The sequence below is a fragment of the Poecile atricapillus genome, chromosome Z (genome assembly GCF_030490865.1).
Source record: "Poecile atricapillus isolate bPoeAtr1 chromosome Z, bPoeAtr1.hap1, whole genome shotgun sequence".
In the NCBI taxonomy this organism is placed as follows: domain Eukaryota; kingdom Metazoa; phylum Chordata; class Aves; order Passeriformes; family Paridae; genus Poecile; species Poecile atricapillus.
This window is the reverse complement of record NC_081289.1, coordinates 104,832,518-104,851,295: the sequence shown is the minus strand read 5'-3', so window position 1 is coordinate 104,851,295 and position 18,778 is coordinate 104,832,518.

The following is an 18,778-nucleotide window of genomic DNA, read 5'->3' as shown; positions in this document are numbered from 1 at the left end:
CTATTTCTTAAGAACTCAGGAACATCCTAACCTCCCCCCGTGGATGTTGGCAAGTTAGGTTCTGACTGACTTTCAGCAGCTCTAGGATAGTAACAAAATTATGCTTTTATGTAGCTATGTATTTCAGAAATTGTTTTGCTCATATGGCAGTCCAATATGTAATTAACAGGTGAAACTGAAAAAAAGGAAACACAGAGTACTTGATGGTATATGATCTTGTGGTTTCATGTATTAGTGTGTTTTATTTATTTGTCTTGAATCCTTTCCATCAAAACATTGTTAACTCAGAGAAGTCTAAACAGGTTTTGACTCAGTGTACCTGAGAAAAAAATGTGAATTCTGTTCTGGTTTTACTACTAAGAACTTCTATATTTCTGGTGGTATTTTGAGACACCCTTGAACTCCCTAAGACCTTCTTATAAATAAACCATTGCACTTTAAGTATATATTAAAAGCCAAAATATTAAAGAAGGGAAATTTAAAGTTTTCTTTTTTTAGAAGAGAATAATTGCTGCAGCAATACTCAGCAACTTACTGATCTTCAAATGAAACAGAAGATTGCTGTATTACTAACACTGTGGTTGTACTACTTCAAAGGTCACCCTCTTTGCTTTCAGCTACCTCTAGCATTTGAGCAAAAGAGCATGAGAAAACAATAGTGAAGGTCTAAGTGACCCAAAACAAATTTAATTTTGAAGTTTGCTACAGCTGAGCCCATTGTCAGAGATAACAGAATCGCATGATAGTAAAAGATTTTAAAATCATAGAAAATTCGGGGAGTTAGAAAGAAATTTAGGCTTGGTAAGCCCTGGGAAAGTGTTAAAAGTAGGCCCTGGGAAATGTTAGGCCTTGTGCTTGCTAGATCATGTGAAATTGCACCTGTGTAGTCAGTATATGATAAATGATGTAATTGTTAGATGTGATTAGATACAATTATTGTTTAAAGAACCATGAGAAACTATGTTAGGGGATTTGAGGGGAATCATGAGAAATCCATGCTTGGATGAAATCAGTGTATACAATAGAACAATGTAAGTTTAATAATTAATATGTAAGTTATATAACAATAGAGTATAAAACATGTTCAGCTCAAAACCAAGTCGGGTCAGATTTGGGTCTGTGTACCCCTGACGCCCAGAGCTCTTTAATAAAAGCACCTCCATATAATCATTCTGTGATTATGTCTTCCTGAACGCTAACACACAGAATCAATTAAAAAAGACTTCTGAGATAATCAGAGGTTCTTTGACCTTTTAACCTTTGTCCAAACACTGCCTTGTCAACTAGACCATGAGACATCCAGTCTTTCCTTAAACACCTTCAGAGACAACTCTCCCTGGGCAGACCATCCCCATGCCCAATCACTCTTTCTGTGAAAAAATATTCCTGAAGTCCAATCTGAACCTCCCCTGGCTCAGCTTTAGACTTTATCCTTTTGTCCTGTAACTGGTTGCCTGAGAGAAGAGACCAACCCCCACCTGGCTACAACGCGCCTTTCAGGTGACTATAGGGAGTGATAAAGTCTCCCCTGAGCCTCCTTTTCTCCAGGCTAAACACCACCTCAGCTGCTCCTCATAGGACTTACCCTCTAGACTCTTTCCCAGCTCCACTGCCCTCCTCTGGACACACTCCAGCACCTCAGTGTCTTTCTCATAGTGAGGGGCCCAGAACTGGACACAGCACTCGAGGTGTGGCCTCACACATGCTCAGTACATGTACAGGCACAATCTCTGCCCTGCTCCTGCTGGCCACACTGTTGCTGATACAGGCCAGGATGCCATTGGCCTTCCTGACCACCTGGGCACAGCTGGCTCGTGCTCAGCTGCTGTTGACCAGCACCCCCTCGTGTTTTTCCACAAAGAAACTTTCCTGACACTGCTCCCAGCCTCTAGAGCTGCCTGGGGTTGTTGTGACCCAGGGGCAGGACCTGGCACTTGCCTTTGTTGAACCTCATCTAATTGGTCTCAGCCCATCAATCCAGCCTGTCCAGATCCCTCTGCAGAGCCTTCCTACCCTCCAGCAGATCAACACTCCTGCCCAATCTGAGGTCAGCTGCAAACTGACTGAGGGGACACTTCAAGCCTTCTGAATAAAATTAAAACTGAAGAAATAAAATACCCATCTTGATTATACTATTGCTCAGCCTGGTTAGTGATACATTTACATGTAACAACATTCTTTTGACTCAGTTTTTTATTGTCACATATAGTGCAAAAGAAATTAATATTATAAAGGATACCACACTAACTGATGCCACAGTAAATGCAAATGTGTTTGGGCAGCTGCCAGCACCAGCAAACATCATTCAGGGCAAAAGACTATCAACTGAACACAAGGTGAAAGGTTTATGTTTTCAATATATTTTAAAATCAGTTACAGTGAGCTAATTATTATATGGTGCTTTGAGGTTTACTCTTGAAAAATTCAAATTTCTCTTAGGATCTAATAAGTAACAAACAGTACAATACCTACTTTATATGCATAGTGTAGAAGCATTAGCAAGGCAGACTGCAATAAAATCAGGGATCTTGAATTTTATTAGCTATTTTAATGTAAGTAAAATATAGAGTTCCACTAATGTACTAACACTTTATTGTTATTATTGATGATGACAGTGATGACATTAACATGATGACCTCTTTACCGAGTGAGGCTGTATTTTTGCTACTGTCACTGCAAAAAATAAATCATTGTCTAAAGCCAAAAAGTGATCTTGAACACAAATTTTTCTGCCAATTCTAACCTCTTGATAAGTGGTTATACTTACCATTTATACATACACATGTGAAGTTCAAGTTCTAAAAGATATATTTTAATCATAAATATATTTATGTTTGTGTTTTATGCTTTTTTGTTATTCATAATCTAAAGGACAATATCCATCAAGTAGCTGAGAATTTGAAAGACCAATTTTGGCAGCAATTAAACACCTAGAAGCCAGATAATCCTCAAAGTTTTTTCAGCATGTAAGTTGAACGCTGTCTTTCCTTTCAACACTGAAATCTCCACAGCATGTTTATCCAATCCGAAAGACTGCCTAGAAGCATGTCTCACAGGTGAGGACTGAATTTATTTCACAGTCAAGAATCATCCTTATTCATAAATGAGCTGTGATTCTCAAATCTGTATTTGCTGCACCCTTGGCATGTCAGGGACAAATCCTTGACCATCCAGCTATGTCTTGCTTTAGAATCAGGTCAGTGAAAGGGTAGCAATGGAAAGCATTGATGATGTTCAATTTCTAATAGTGAGAAGCACAGCATTTAAAGGCAGTATAAAATCAGTTGCAAAATAGCAACAGGGTGCAAACACATAAATTTCATCTTTCATTGAAAGCCAGGTCCCTCTTTCACAAGAAGTCCCCCTTTTGCACTTCGAGCACAGTCAAATCTCTTCAGCAAGTTATATGGACAGCATCCTTGGCTATGGCTCTCTCTCTACAGAGGTTTTAAATCCCGAATCTGGAATATTTCCTGATTTCCTGAGCTCTGTAATGCAAGCCTATCATATAACAGAAAATAATATATCCCCTCTTTTCATACCTGTGGGTTTTTGAAAGCAAATTTGAACATGGAAAGGATTTCAGGTTCTTGATGTGGAATAGACAAAGATCTATAAAACTCCCTTGCTCCACACTTTTCCTGTTGGTTGTCTCAGTCAGAAAAATGCCAACAGCACTGGATTTGCTTAGCAGGTTATTTTAAAATCTGTTAAATTTTAGAGATGCCTAATATACTTGGCATTATTCTAAAGAGAGTTTTAGCACTTCACTCCAGACCTTCACAATGAGAACAAGATAATTCAAAGTTCAGCTCTTCTACATCTGCTGTTTCTGCAACTTACTGTGCAAATTGCTTAAGATTACATGGTAAATATGAGGCTGAATTTGATATTTAAACTCTGATTCTCAAACCAGTCCTTTAAGTATAAGCCAGTTCTACCCATGTAAAGATTCAGATTGAAAAATATAAAGATGGAGCTAATCTATGTCAGTCAGTATTTGCTTTGAGCACAGGCAAAAAAAAAAAAAAATATTTTCCATGTAGCTATCACTCACATACCTATAAATAATAGCATGCAAAAGAAAAGTCTTAAAACACTGCAATGATTCTTTTTTATTATAAGTATGGAAAAATATCTCTAGTTTCATAAACTGATACTTGGAACCAAGATTTAATATGTAGAGCCCCTAGAAGTCAGTGGAGTTGTATAGGCACAAGAGAGAAAACAAGAATTACAATAAAGGCTAATGACTGGTGAGACAGAAAGATGCTTCCTGCACTGTGGTCCAGGGAGCACAATCAACACTCTGTAAAGCCAGTTCTGTCATATCCAGAAGGCCTGTGTCAATCCCTTAGCAGAGATAGGTTACACAGCAATAGTCAGGCCACAATTCTGTCATGCAACCTAGAGCATTTCTTCAATTAGCTAAAGTTAGCATAAAGTCAACATAAATTAGGCACAATGGGAGTTCCTCTTTGAAATGCTACAAAAAAGAAAAGTGACTCTAATAGCCCACTTGACTCTGAATTTAGGTCTGAACTTTGAAATTTGCATGTAAAATTTGCTTTTAGGCCCATTTACCTGAGTGTTGTTTTTCCTTTAAAACAAGGGATAAACCTGTGTACATGTAAGCCTCTGTGCAGAATGTATATATCTATATAAATACCTGCATAGAGTGAGAGTCACTGAATGTTTTGGGGCAGTGAGGGTTTCACATGGGCATTTGTGCAATCATGAAAGGCCCATGTTTGAGGTCCAGGGTTGGGAACAAATAATGTGCTGCAAAAAGGATCCATGTCTGACTATTCTTTGAGAGAAGATCAGAGATCTGTCTTGATTATTTCTTCCATTTTTCTCCTTGCCATGCAGTAAAACTTTCTCACCTGTTCTTGCGACTATCTCTGATCTTTGGATTTCACTGGTTATCTTGTTGGTAGATAGAAAGATGTGACAGCCCAACCTTCACAGGTTTCTTGGTCACTCTTTAAGTTCCATCCTCCAGATAGGATCTCTGGAACAGTGTTCTTTGAAAAGATATCCAAAGAATTTCAGCCTACTAGAGAACATTATTTAAGAAGAAAACAGTTTTGAATATATTTCTCTGTGCTGCAGTACTTTTCACTAGATAAGTGGCCAATGCAAAGAACCATCTTTTCTTTGCTGCCGTTTGAAATTTACAGAGGAAGCAGGTAGACAGATAAAGATAATCTCCAGCTTTCGGGGGAAAGAAAATTGCTTTTAAGAAGCATTTTTTTGAGGAAAAGCATTTAAAAGTTTTTTCATTATTCTATGCGCATAGTTGTTCTTTGGTTAAATCTGTTTTTAAATTCATAGTTTTGTGTTGTGGTCCTACCTGAATCAAAGATTAATAACTATCAGGATCTTGCTCTTATATCACTTAGGACTCTGCATACTTCTACAGAGATAAAAAGTTCACTTCTTAAGATGATGCTTTCTTCTTAGCTTTAAGATATCAGAGCCTCTCATCTATATGGGCACAGCATTCTCCCTATTAATTAACATGGTTAGGGATGACTTGTCAAGGTGGTACAAGCTCCCTATCTCATTACTTAGCAGCCTCATTCTTTAAAGAATAATAATTATCTCCTTTTTACTATACACTTTACAACTATTGAACATGGCTTTCAAAAAGACATTTTAAAAGAGCATTATTTTCAGCTTACGGCTTGTAAACAAATGATCAAAAATTCTGAAACTGCTTAACATGAAGTAAATTGAAGGAAAAAAAAACCCAAATATTGTCAGATCAGATCTGAAACAGAGTAACTTAGCATGTAAGCAGCAAATCATGTGGAATTTGTTGATATCCAAGTAGAATTATGTTCCTGCCAAGATCAAGATAAATTTAATATATTCCTTTTCTACAAGGCAACCACCCTTCTTATTAGCTCCTGATATTTTATTCCCTGAAGTCTGCCTTTAAAAGTACTATGCAAACAGTCCTTTTGTTGTTGTTGTTGGGTTTGGGGTTTTTTTTGTTCCCACTAAGTCAAATCCAAACTTTCTCTTTTGTTGCCATACAGTATTTGAGTAGGAAAATATGTAAATGGTATAAATTATATCCAACATCTGACTCATACATTTAGCCTCACAGGCTTTCCTATGGGTGCAAATGGCAGTGAGGCAAAAAGAAGGGTAGTGTTTAATGGCTGAAAGCCCATATGGAGATCAGAGAGTCTCTCAGGGGTTTGTATGGGGACCCATACTGTGTAATATCCTGATGCGTGAGCTAGACAGCAGGATGGAGCACACATCCAGGAAGTTTGCAGAAGATACGAAGCTGAGTGGTGTGGTTTTCATTTCTCAGGGGTCAGATGTCATCCAGAGGGACCTGGAAAAGCTGGAGACATAGGTCCATGGGAATCTCATAAGGTTTTACAAGACCAAGTGCAAGGTGCTGCCCCTGGCCTATGGCAACCTTTGGTAACAATTGGGGATGAACAGATCAAGAGCAGCCCTGGGGAGAAGGACTTGGAGAAGCTGGGAGATGAGGCTGGACATGACCAAGCCATAGGAACTCCCAGCCCAGAAAGCAAATGTGTCCTGGGCTGCATCCAAAGCAGTGTCACAAGGGAGATGATTCTCCTCCTCTGCGAGGATCCTGGTGCGATCTCAACTGGAGTGTTGCATCCAACTCTGGTGCCCTGAAGTAAGGAAGGATAAGGAAGGACTCACTCTTTGAGTGAGTCCAGAGAAGGCCATGAAGAGGATTCAAGGGGAAGCCTGGAAAGAAGAAATCTCTGGGGAGGTCTTACAGCAGCCTTCCAGTACCTAAAGGAGGCATATAAAAAAATGGGGACAAACATTGCAATGGTGTCTGTAGCAGTACAACAAAGGGTAGTGCTTTTAAAGTGTTGGATCAGTGAATTCAGCCTAGTTATAAAGAAGAAATTTTTTTATTATGTTTGTTATAAAACACTGGAACAGGCTGCCAGAGAAGAGGTAGATTCCCATTCCAGGAATTGGACACTGCTCTGAGCAACTTGCTCTGGTTGAAAACTTCCCTGCTCATTGTAATGACCTTCAAAGGTCCCTTTCAACACAAACTATTCTATCATTCCAGCATTCTATCATTCTATGACAGTTCAGTTTCTGAAATTAACTGTATTCTCCTGTACTTTCTTTGCACCTGGACATTCTTACCACTTTCTATTCAAAAATACATGTAAGCATTCACTTTGGGCAGAACTCATGCAAGTGTTCCTCACATGACAACGTCTCTCTGAAACTGGCTAATTTCTACACATAAAGGTGTGGTACATGTTACTCTGGCTGACATAAAATGATAAATCATTTTGCCAGAATAGCAAGCAAGTTCTTGGCAAAGATTCTAATGTCACCTTTACCTTAGTTTACTCTCCAGATAATAATTGAAGCAAAAAGTACTTCCCTCAGCCTTTCGGGAAACATTTTGCTTCTAAAGATGTAAATTTAACAAGATCCTTGATCCTCTGAAAAAAACACAGCATTAAAATACAACAAATTATGTAAATCTGGCTCAATCTAATTATGGCCTCCATTTTGCTCTAAAACTGCACATCTGTATAACAATTGTCAAAGAAAGCAGAAGAAATTAACTTACGAAAAACTACTGTTACATCTTCTGACCAGAAAGATATATCAAGTAAAATTGACAAGGTCCCATTTTAACTATTTTCTGCTCTCATCCCTGATTAGGACTCTGGAATTAACTTTCTGACTCTGAAACAACTCTTGGCACAGTAACTAGGAATTTCTTCCCATGCCCTTCCTTGCAGTGTGTATTATCCCCTTTCTTCTTACAAACAGAATGTCAACCCTGCAAAAGACCTTCATCCATCAATGTCTTTGCTTTCTAGATTTCAAAAGCTCCTGAAGTTAAGGAAAATATTCTCTGCAGGGACTGGGAATAGCTCACCAACTCTGCAGGAACAAGAATGTAAGCAGCAGTGAATTTGTCTGCTGGAAGGGAGCCTGCAAGAGTGATGTTTTATTCTTTTAAACTTTCCTGATATATGTGTGGATTTCTACACTTTTTTCAGTAATTCAGTAAAATCTTTCCTAGAGGTCATTTCACATGCAAAGATACAAGAGTAGAAAAAACTTAAATGCAGAATAGGTTCTGAATTGTAGCATAGTAATTTGAAGTTAGTGATCCTTTGCCTGTAGCACCTCTGAATTGGAAATCGCTGGCTACAGACATCCCTTTAACAGAATAGAGACTATTTTCAGAGGCAATTTGCAGTTCCATGGCAGTCATTGAGTCATTCAGCATTGTTCAAATCATTGCTGAGTATGTTTCAGCTTATATGTTTTCCATTTATAACAAAATATTGGTTACTCTTTTGGCCATTTTTTCATACACACACACATGCACACATATGCACATTTTAATACCTGTCCAACTTAAATTGCCACATCTTCAGGATGTATTTTCATTGTTGGCAATGATTTCCTTAATAATGCTTCATCACTGAATGATACAGAGGGAGATTTATAATTTCTTTTTTTATTGTTTGATTGTGATTAGATTAATTGAACAAAATCTTCACAAGTATCCTGAAATAGCTCCTCCGTGAGTTCTAGCTCTTCTGGGGAAATTTTAACAACCCTCGACCTGGATTCATAAACATAACATGAATACTGACAGAAGCCATGGCAGCACTGACCAGGAGGTATGAAGAGGACATGCAGAAAAATTATGACCTTGGATTTATGGAGAGCACCTTGGTCAGGTTAGATGACATGCTGTGAGAGCCTGCCTTGAACTTAATTTGTGAAGGGACCAAGGACAGGTGCTTTATCTTAAAGACCACCTCTTCAAAACAAAAGGAGAACAGTAGTGTTCATTTTTGATGACCTGTTCTCAAGTTTCTTACAGTTCATCTTTATTTTAAAGTAGTAGTGATTTCATGTCCCCAAATAAAAGTTTTTATTACATGAGACATATATTACCACTCTAAAACAGTTTAAAAGTTTATTTTCTATGATTACATTGTGAGAATTAAAAGGCAGTGTTAGTACAGACTTTGTCATTGAATTAAGACTGATATTCTTCATCAGAACTCAAATTTACGTTTATCTTTTTGCAGGTGTGCTATGTGTCAGTTCCAGAAATTTCAGAGATGGGATTCTTGCCAAATTCAAAACAACCTCCACATGCAAAACAGACAGTGTAAATCACAGTTTGTGTAGTCCCCCTCAGTTCAGATGAATAAATAGGTCCACCCTTTCTATCTCTGCAAAAATGTTAATAATCTAAGAGTCAATTGAACTGAAATGGGGAATTTTTCTTATTGTGAAGTACTCCAACACCATTTATAAACAAACACTTCAACCTGCCAAAACCTGAATGGGGGACATAATGCCAGACAAAGACCAAAAGAGCAACTCAAATGAAATTATATCTGCAGAATACTGGGAAGGAGACAAAAATTTTTTATGGTGTAAGAAAAATTCACCCTACACTTTTCTTAGTGAATCTGTATACTAAAATACTTAATCTGATTTTTAATCCCACTTCTTGCACAAAATGATAGGCATGAAGCCTAGACATAGGGATATGTTTATTTTTTAAAAACACAAAAGAACAAGCCAAAGCAAACCAAAAGAATAATACCAAAACCCAAAAAAAACCAGAAGCCCTTCTGCTAAGAATTATTATTTTTTTTAAATCTGGCCATAACAGTTCTACTTTCAGTGTTTATGCCATCTATCTGCCCCTTGTCTTCTTTTCTCTTTCAGAGACTTACTACTACTGATGATTTTGTGTATTGTTCTTTATTGTCTAAAAATCAAAATAGTTCGAACACTGAAGTCTAAAGCTGCATGAAATATGACTGCTTCATACCCCTGAGGGTATAATATCATGAGAGATTCATCTGAAAACAAAGACCAGCAAATATTAGGGCTTGCCCCAGGATAAAGTAATACTTGCTACCAATTAGTAGACTTTGTTTGAAGTTTTTGCATAATTTTGCCTACAAGCCAAACCGTGGGTTCATATAAGACAATGTAAGAGGACTATTTTTCCCTTCTAGGGCAATTCAGTATCCTGCTATAAAAGCTTAGAGCTATCTTCAACAGCTAATTCTCCTGTTGCCTCCCAGAAAGACGTGGAGGGAGAGCAACTACAGTGGTTTGTCTTTTGTTTGGATGCTTCCCCATGTCCACATAGAGAGACTATGCTATTTCCAGTGCTGTTCAGTCTTACTGTTTGTTGCCATCTGGCCACTTACAGTTCTGTGATTTTATTAAATCAGACAGATACAAAAGTATGCAGAAAAATAAAGAGCAAATTAGAATCCTCCTGACATGGTAAATACAGATATTGGCATAATTACTTGCTTCCCTATGAAGAATGAAACTGGATAAGCATTGGGTCATATTTCCAGACACAAAACTCCATTATGTTGGCATGGATGTACCAGTATGATCTTAGGTGATTTTATGGCTGAGTCAAAGCAGAAAAATCTTTATACAAAATCAAGTGTCTACCAAAAATGTAACACAGAGTTCAGATAATAGGAAGCTGGAAGAAGCAGGAAAAGAATAATGGATTTGTTTAGGTTGGAATAGACAGTTAAGGTCAGCAAGTAACCCAGCTCTGCCACTAAACCATGTTCCTAGATGCTATGTCTACACATCTTTTAAATTCCTCTAGGGGTGGTGACAAAAGCACTTCCCTGGGCAGGCCAGTACTTACATACATTAAGATGTTTTACATAAAAGTAGTAATATTATCCATCCTCTTTTTTGCCTTGCTTATAGCACAACATAGCAAATGCAAATGAGAGATGATGTAGGAAACGACATATAAAGACAGAAAAAGTGGTCAAAGTATTATATTACATAGATTTTTTTTTTAAAAGCAAACCCTTTACCATCTCATGCAAAACAATTTGTATAGATTCTCAGTCCTCAAGTGTTGTAGAACCAATAACAACTACTCTTTCTTAATTTGCTCTGCTCTTCCCACCATGATAGTTAGGTTTTTTTCTTATTAAGAATTAAATATAGAAAGAAAATGTCATATAGCTTGTTAAACTCTGGGAACCACTAGGTATCTTCTTCATATTTCCTGCCATAATATTCTGAAGTTTGTCAGGCTGAGCCAGGATTAGCTGTTCACTGATACACTTCAGTGCTTTTTTGACATGAGACATTACAGCAATTTCTTCATACTGTTAAGATGGATTGTGCTAGCCCTTAGTATGATTCCATTACATTTTGCCGTGTCATTATTCTAGTCATAATACTATGATAAGGTACCACAAATGGAATTGCAAGCAAAAATATAGTGGTTGTTGCTTTTTTTTTTCTTCCCTTAGCCTTCTGTCCATCCCATACATTCGTACACCAAAATATCTGCTTTACAGAAGACATCAGGTTTGGTTTTATCTAGACCGCATTTCACCTGAAATGCTGCTATGACTAAAGCAGTTTTTGTTATAAATTCTCATCCTACCCTGCCAAAATGCCAGTGACAAGATTTACTGCTGCCTGAGGTCTGTGCCTGAACTAGAGCTCTTTATCCATGGAAATTAAACTATCAGGAAGGAGAACATATTTAAACCAATCTGGTAAGCACAGAGGTTAGCAGGGCTTGTGATGATGCATTACCAGACAGTGGCCTGGGCAGGGGGTTGAAGGACTCAAGGTATTCCTAACACAAGTCCTCTAGAAGGCTGCAACCTGCCCAGCTGTACAATCAAGACAGGACTACTGGGTGGGAGGTGGCACCTTGCCATAAGTGGTAGGTCAAGTTTCAGGAAAACAGTGACTCAGATCGCAGTACTGTGTGATTCCTCCTAAAGTCATCTAAAGGCTCACAGGCTGAACTAATTCCACCACAACTGATGGTGATAGTTTACCAAGAGGGAGGTCAGAGGAGAGAGAGTTATTTTCAGCACTGTGGACATCATTTCTGAGCCTGAGAGAGTTTGGCCTGTCAGGGGCTCATCTGTTTCCCAGGGGAAAAGTTCCTGGGAACAGTTTTCTCTCAAGGATTGTTTTATTGTAAATAGATCATATTTCTCAAAACAATACTGAACAGAAGTTCTTGGTGTATTCTCTCTTATCCCACCAATGGGATGAGAGAGGTGTTGTTCCTTCTAGCAATTGGGGTGACCTGGTCAGAGAAGGATATAAGGGTAGAGAAAACCCCACAATAAAGGCTCACAAAGAAGCAGCTGGTGTGTGTCCGATTATCTGGGGAACACTCAATACATCATGTCCTTCAGTGACACAGCACTACCATACTTCTTCCAGAGCTAGTCATATTTACCACTTCCAAGACACTGAAATTCACATTTAAAAGAAAATGTAGCCTAAATGTTGCTGTTTTGGCAAACACCAAATAAATAAAATATTGAAATCTTTTTTTCAAGCAGTCTGCAATGCATATTGCCTCAAGAAAAGAAAAGGAATTAAATTCAGCATTTAAATATAATGGCTAGCAGCTGCCACAATTAGATATGTTTCTAATTTTGTCATTGCAGGCCATACATAGCAGTATTTTTGCAACCTAACAATCTAATTTTATGCAATGGCAGACGAGAATAGATTTTCAGAATGGTAAACATACCTGCATGTCTAATTTGTATGCAAAATTTTCATGGAAGCGTGTACAAGTATAGTAAATAGGCATACAAATTTGAGTATAACTATACATTTATGTAATTCTGGCAAGCAGAGTGTCATAATTATATGAATATTTTTGTAGCAATCACTATTGTTGCAATCAGCACAATATGAAATATATAAGAAACACTCTCCTTTATTTTTTTTTCTCTGCGACCAAATTGCTTTTCTTGTACTCCCATCTATCAGGATGAAAACATCCTCTTTGTTCAAAACAGGTTGCTTATTCAGTGTATTCAACTTTCTGTATATGTTGTATGCATATGCAATTCAAAAGTTTCTTTTTTCTGAAATGTGGGCTATACATTGTAAACTTATTAGTCAGGAAATACTTTGCGTAACTCATGATGATTATTGGTGATTTCAAAACACAGAGAACTTACTAAGGCTAACACTGCTTTAGTTGAATCAAAATGTTTTGCTGAGTTTCATATACATGATAATATAAGCTGCCAAATGAGTTTAAAGGTTCACTTTTCCTGTTTTTCCTTTTCAGAACTTTGTTGTCTGATTAATGAATTCAAAAGTGTCCATAATTTTGATTTCTATTTTTATAAAATAAACTCAACTGCAATGATAAAAACACTTACATCTAGTTTCCACTTTCTGTCTCACATTCTAATGCAATTTAATGAGTTTTAATGACTAAGTGAGGATAGATACAGATGCTAAGAATAGGAGACAGTCAAATATAAAGAGCTTTCAGTCCCACTTTCATGCAGTATGAGGTAAATAAAGTTCTTTTAGCTTCTAATCTTTGGAAATTATTTCAAATCAGTCCATTCTCATAATTCTTTATTCAAATCTGAACGGAACAGTCAATTTGGCTTCCAAAAATGACCAAAACACCTGAATAGAAAGCCTGTGAAAAATGGTGATGCTACATCTTTAATCCTATGAAAGAAACGGGCTGTTGTTTTTTGGGTTGGTTGGGGTATTTTTCACTTCAGGATGATGGAAAGAATAAAAATACAAATTATACCAAATATCTTTCATAGAAAGATATTCTCCTTTCATCTGAACCTCCACAAAATACACTGTAAAGAGACAAAAGCTAAAATAAAGAGTAGAGCTTCCATGTATTACATATTTCTACGCACCATTTAAGGGTTTTTTTCCCTGGTTAAAAATTAATGTCCTGGAATTTGATTTTTACTGTCCATTGTCAATTCAATTCATGTTTCATATGCAAGCAGAACAGTACCTTCTACTATACACACAAAGCAGGAGTCACAGATTTGGTTCCCTTTCTCTGCTGCTTAATAAAGCCCATACATCCTCATAAAAGTGTCAGGCTATAGGGTACTGTGCACAGGACAGAGAAGCAGCTTGGCAGCCTAAACAACTGGACCAAAGCAGAGAGCATATTTAAGAAATTGCCCTACAACATTCCAATTGCACTGGGTAATTAGAGCATGAATTTGAAGATGGTCTATTTTATTTCATACTTCTAGAACATTAGATTCTTCCTCTTGACTAGGCCTGATGTGTTAAATGCTGCACCTCATCATCATTACTAGCCATGCTTAAAGCATTGCAAGACAAAGTACAACTTTGTGTGTGGACTGAGTTACTGTGGGTCACAGCTTCAAACGCTTGTACTGGGATCTGACTGGAATAAAGTTATGACAATAATTTTATTCAGAACACTCCGTATAATGTTGTGTTTTGTAATTGTGGTTTAAACAATGTTGGTAACATATCAGCGTTTTGTCTGTCCTTGTAAAGAGCTCTCAAATTGCCAAATCTATCTCTCCTCACTACCCACAAAAGTTAACACGCCAATCCCAAGCGACTAATAATACACTATTTGGCACTGTGCTCACCAGTAAAATCTGAGGAAAAGGAGGAGAAAGGCACAACGTTCAGAGGTACAGCATCTGTCTTCTCAAGTAGTGGTTGCATGTGTTGAGGCCCTGTTTTCCAAGGCATGACTGGACATCTGGCCAATGTCGGGAAGTGCTAGGTGAATTTCTCTTTTTGCTTTGGTTGCACATGCAGCATTTCCTTTTCTTATTTATATGTCATAATCTGTCTGTTTATCTTGGTTCATGAGATTTTTCACCTTTGTTCTATTTTTCTCTTCTAGGAAAAGGGGGTGAGAAAGAGGCTGTGTGGATGCTAGAATGCTGCCTGGAGCCAACCCACCAGAGTACCAGGACCAGGCTGGGCTCATGTATAGCTATTCCAGACATGTTAAGATGCAGAAATGTACTCCAGTTAACTTTAGGAATGAATTTAATGACCTTATAACTCAGCAGCTGAATGAAGATTTCTATGTTGTTTTCAACTTGAGATACAATTTAAACATCAAATTGCAACACTCACATATCTTTTTGAAGATAGTTTTAGCAGTGTTATTCTTGCACATTAGTCCTGCAAGGTGAAGAGAGGACAGAACCACAGTGAGGGTGGTGAAACACTGGAACAGGTTGTCTAGAAGGGTGGTAGATGCCCCAGCACTGTGAACATTCAAGCTTAGGTTGGACAGGGTTCTGAGCAGCCAGATCCAGTGGAAACTGTCCCTAATCATTGCAGGGGGTCCAACCTCGAAATGTTCCTTCTAACCCAAGTGACTTTATGATTCTGTAAGGTCAGCCTTATGTTTTGGATGACTAAGCAGGGCCTATGAAGAAGGATGAAATAGCAGAGCTTTTTTCTTTGCTCAGATTGCCTTCAGCAGAGGTGGAAGAATTGTTCTGATTTATATTAGAACACAAATATATAATGAACTGATTTGAAACATTGATGGAGGGGTGGAAACTTGGTATAGTCAGTTATTTGAGCTGATAAAAAAGAAAAAACATGATAAAAAGATAGAAGCTAAAGGCAAAATAGAAAGAGAAGCCTTGTAAAAAGGTAGCTTGTTTTATTCTGATTTTTTTCCCCTGTGTTTACTTCTTTTCTCCCCTAAGTTCTCTCTCTTTATTCTTAGATTTAAGCTAATTTTCAAAAAAAATTATTTATGTTTAATTTTTTATCTTCCTTTTTTATTTTTTTTTTTCAACTGGCAGATTCCACTCACTTGGCACTGGTTTTTGGTTGCATCCCATCATCACAATCTGTACAAGTTACCGCTCTGTGTGTTTTCTCACGTTCTTTATTTTTTGATTTTTTAAAGATCTATTCTTTTACTTTTATGTGATGCAGTTATATCTTGCAAAGCATTTTATAGCCCCCGGGGTGGTCAAGATTAACTACAGTGAAAAGGCTCTCTGTCTTTTTCACATATTATTTTTATTTGTTTGTTTTCCTTGGTGAGAAAATCTACCACCATTTCATTTTGAGTACTGCAAGAACACAATATGTGTTCCGGGAGCCCAAGATATTTCTTAGCAATTATTGGTATAAAAGGGCTGTATCATGTTACCATCTGTAGGTATGCAATTTACAGCTCTCAAAAGTAATTAAGTAATGACAAATCATAGTTGTCTACCCTTGTACATGTCCAAAGGTTAAGTAACTTTCATGATGCAATTGTGCCACTCTTTTCCTTTATTTTGATTTTAGCTCTTAACTATCTCCATGTTCCATCTTGGTAAAATACAATCCTGAATACAGGACAACTGTACTGAGAATTACAAATACGTATGTAAGGAGCAGAATTTTCTTTTACTATTTAATTAAAAATTTAAAGCATCTTTTTAATAGTCTCTGTCTATTACAAGCAACTAGTCTTGTTCATGCCTCTCTATAGGTAACTAATTTAGTATCATTGTATAATTTAGTATCATGCTACATTTGAATCTGCTGCTTTTACAGTTTTCAGTCAAGGGTGATAGAAAAGCAAACCTTGAGATATACATTTGAATAAACTCTCTTTATCTTAACATACATATATGTTTGAGATTTTTCTTTTATGTTTGCTAAATCATATAATGAAGGAATTGGACAGATTCAAGTGCAGTATTGTAGAAGTCATTGAAAGGTCAAGTGAAACCTTCCTCCTTTTCAGAAAGCAGCAGTCTGGGAAGTTTATGTCAAAAAGCTTCTAAGATTTTCTAGTTTACATGGTTATTATCACATATCGTTATGCTGTGAAAGCAGGGCCTGTGTACCATGTGAAGTGACAGCTGCTGTGTAAACTGTTGTTTTTCAGTAGCTAGGGTTTGTTGTTTTTTTTAACTCCAGCACTCCTTAAAACTCTCACAAATCAAACCAAATTTAATATCAAATACTTTAGAAACATAAATTTTGAAGGCTTTTTGAAGCAATAAATTTTGGGGGTTTTCCCCCCTCTATGTAGACAACTAAAATTTTTAACTACCAGAAAGGAAAACAGTGATATTTTTTTTCTTCATTGTAAGTTTTTGCTCTAAATACTTCGCACGAATTTTTCCCTCACAAAATATATGTCTACAAAATTTTTGGAGAAAGTTAAAATTTCACATAATTTTAGTTCAAATCTATTTTGATTTTACCTATAATTTTCCAAGTTTCATTCCTCTATATTGCTTTCCCTATGGCAATATTTTTTCCTATTTGTAGATGGGAAATTATATGCTTTAATTTTTATTTTTTTTTTCACAGATTTATAACTGTTTTTTGAAATGAGCACCTCATTTTGTGCCTAGTGTCTTCTTGCTGTCAGAAAAAAATAGAGGAGGTGCATCATATCCCAGTCTTGGGCTGGGAATTGATCTCAAATGGAAGGTGGCTATGAAGAGTTCTCTAATGGCAGGGAAACTTCTCAGATCTATCTAAAAATTGGTATGTTGTTTTTTGTGGGAAATTATTCCTAGGTAAGGGTTAACTAGCTTTACAGACATGTCCCAATGATCCTTTGGATCTTCCTGTTGATACCCAAATTCTTGCTGCTCTACTGCTCACCCAATGCTAATTTTTGTATCTCAGTAATAAAATGGTCTGCATACATATTAATAAATGGATTAATATCCATATTCAGTAACATTCAGTGAAAATGAAATAAAGAAAATTAGACTATTAAATTAAATTAAAATTAGATTTTATAAAAACCAAGCACTAAGATGTTTACATTAAAAATATTCTGTAATATGTTTATGTACTTTTGTAATATATGTATACAATGCCTAGGGCAAAACTCTGGCGTCGTTTGCATATCATACTTTCTATGATAGTATTACTTGTCAATATCCATATGTTGAAGCAAAATACAAATATGAACATGTAATATTCTATCAGCACATGCCAGCTTTAGACCAGCTCTAAGAATATACCACAATCATGCTGGAGTTAGCAAAATGCCTTTTTACTTGATTTGATAGCTAGTTATCAATACACTGTATTATTTAGATCCTAATACAGTGAATTCTTCTTATCTGTCTTATGTTATATAATTATTTTGCTTTCACTCTCCCAATACTAAATTTCTTCCCTGCCTTTCCACCCAGCCACAGTTGCTGCTACACTGCCCTCACTGTCTATTTTATAAGCTGAAAAACATGTAAATATGCACAGAATTATAGCTATCCCAAACTTTAAGTCAGCTATACATTTCCAGGAAATAAAGGCTTTGCAAATGTGTCATTTTGAATAGAAGCACAGTTACCACCATCTTGGATAATATACTAAGAATTTAACTGAAAAGCTGTAGACCTAAAATGACAAGCTGTTACAGCTGATAATCTTCACTACTCAAGGTGTCTCATACTATCCATCAACAGAACAAAGATAAATGGAGTGTGCAATCAAAAATACAGGAAATACTGAGTTTCATCATGTTATGGGAGAAATTGCAGCAAATACTCCACAGCACAATCCAAACCTTTTAGTCTTGTAATGGGTTAAACAACTTTTAGTACTTAGACATCATAAAAATTTCAGCAACAGTCTAGCCACATATTCTTTGTGGTACACTTCTCCAAGTAATATTTAAAAAACATTTTCAGCACTGTGGTATCAAATCTATTACGTACGGTTCCCTTTTATTCATCAATATCCATTGAGAATGTAAACTTTTTAGCTGTTTCCAGAAAGCACCTGAACAATGAGCAATGTTTGGAATGTATTTATGTTTGTAACTTGGTCCCAGTGGAAAATCAGTTGTAATGGCTTTTAAACAAAAAAAATATTTCTAAAACTGGGAAGAGACATGCATGTGGGAGCAAATGATCTACCATGTTCTAAGTGGAAATGAAAACAGCAAGTCATT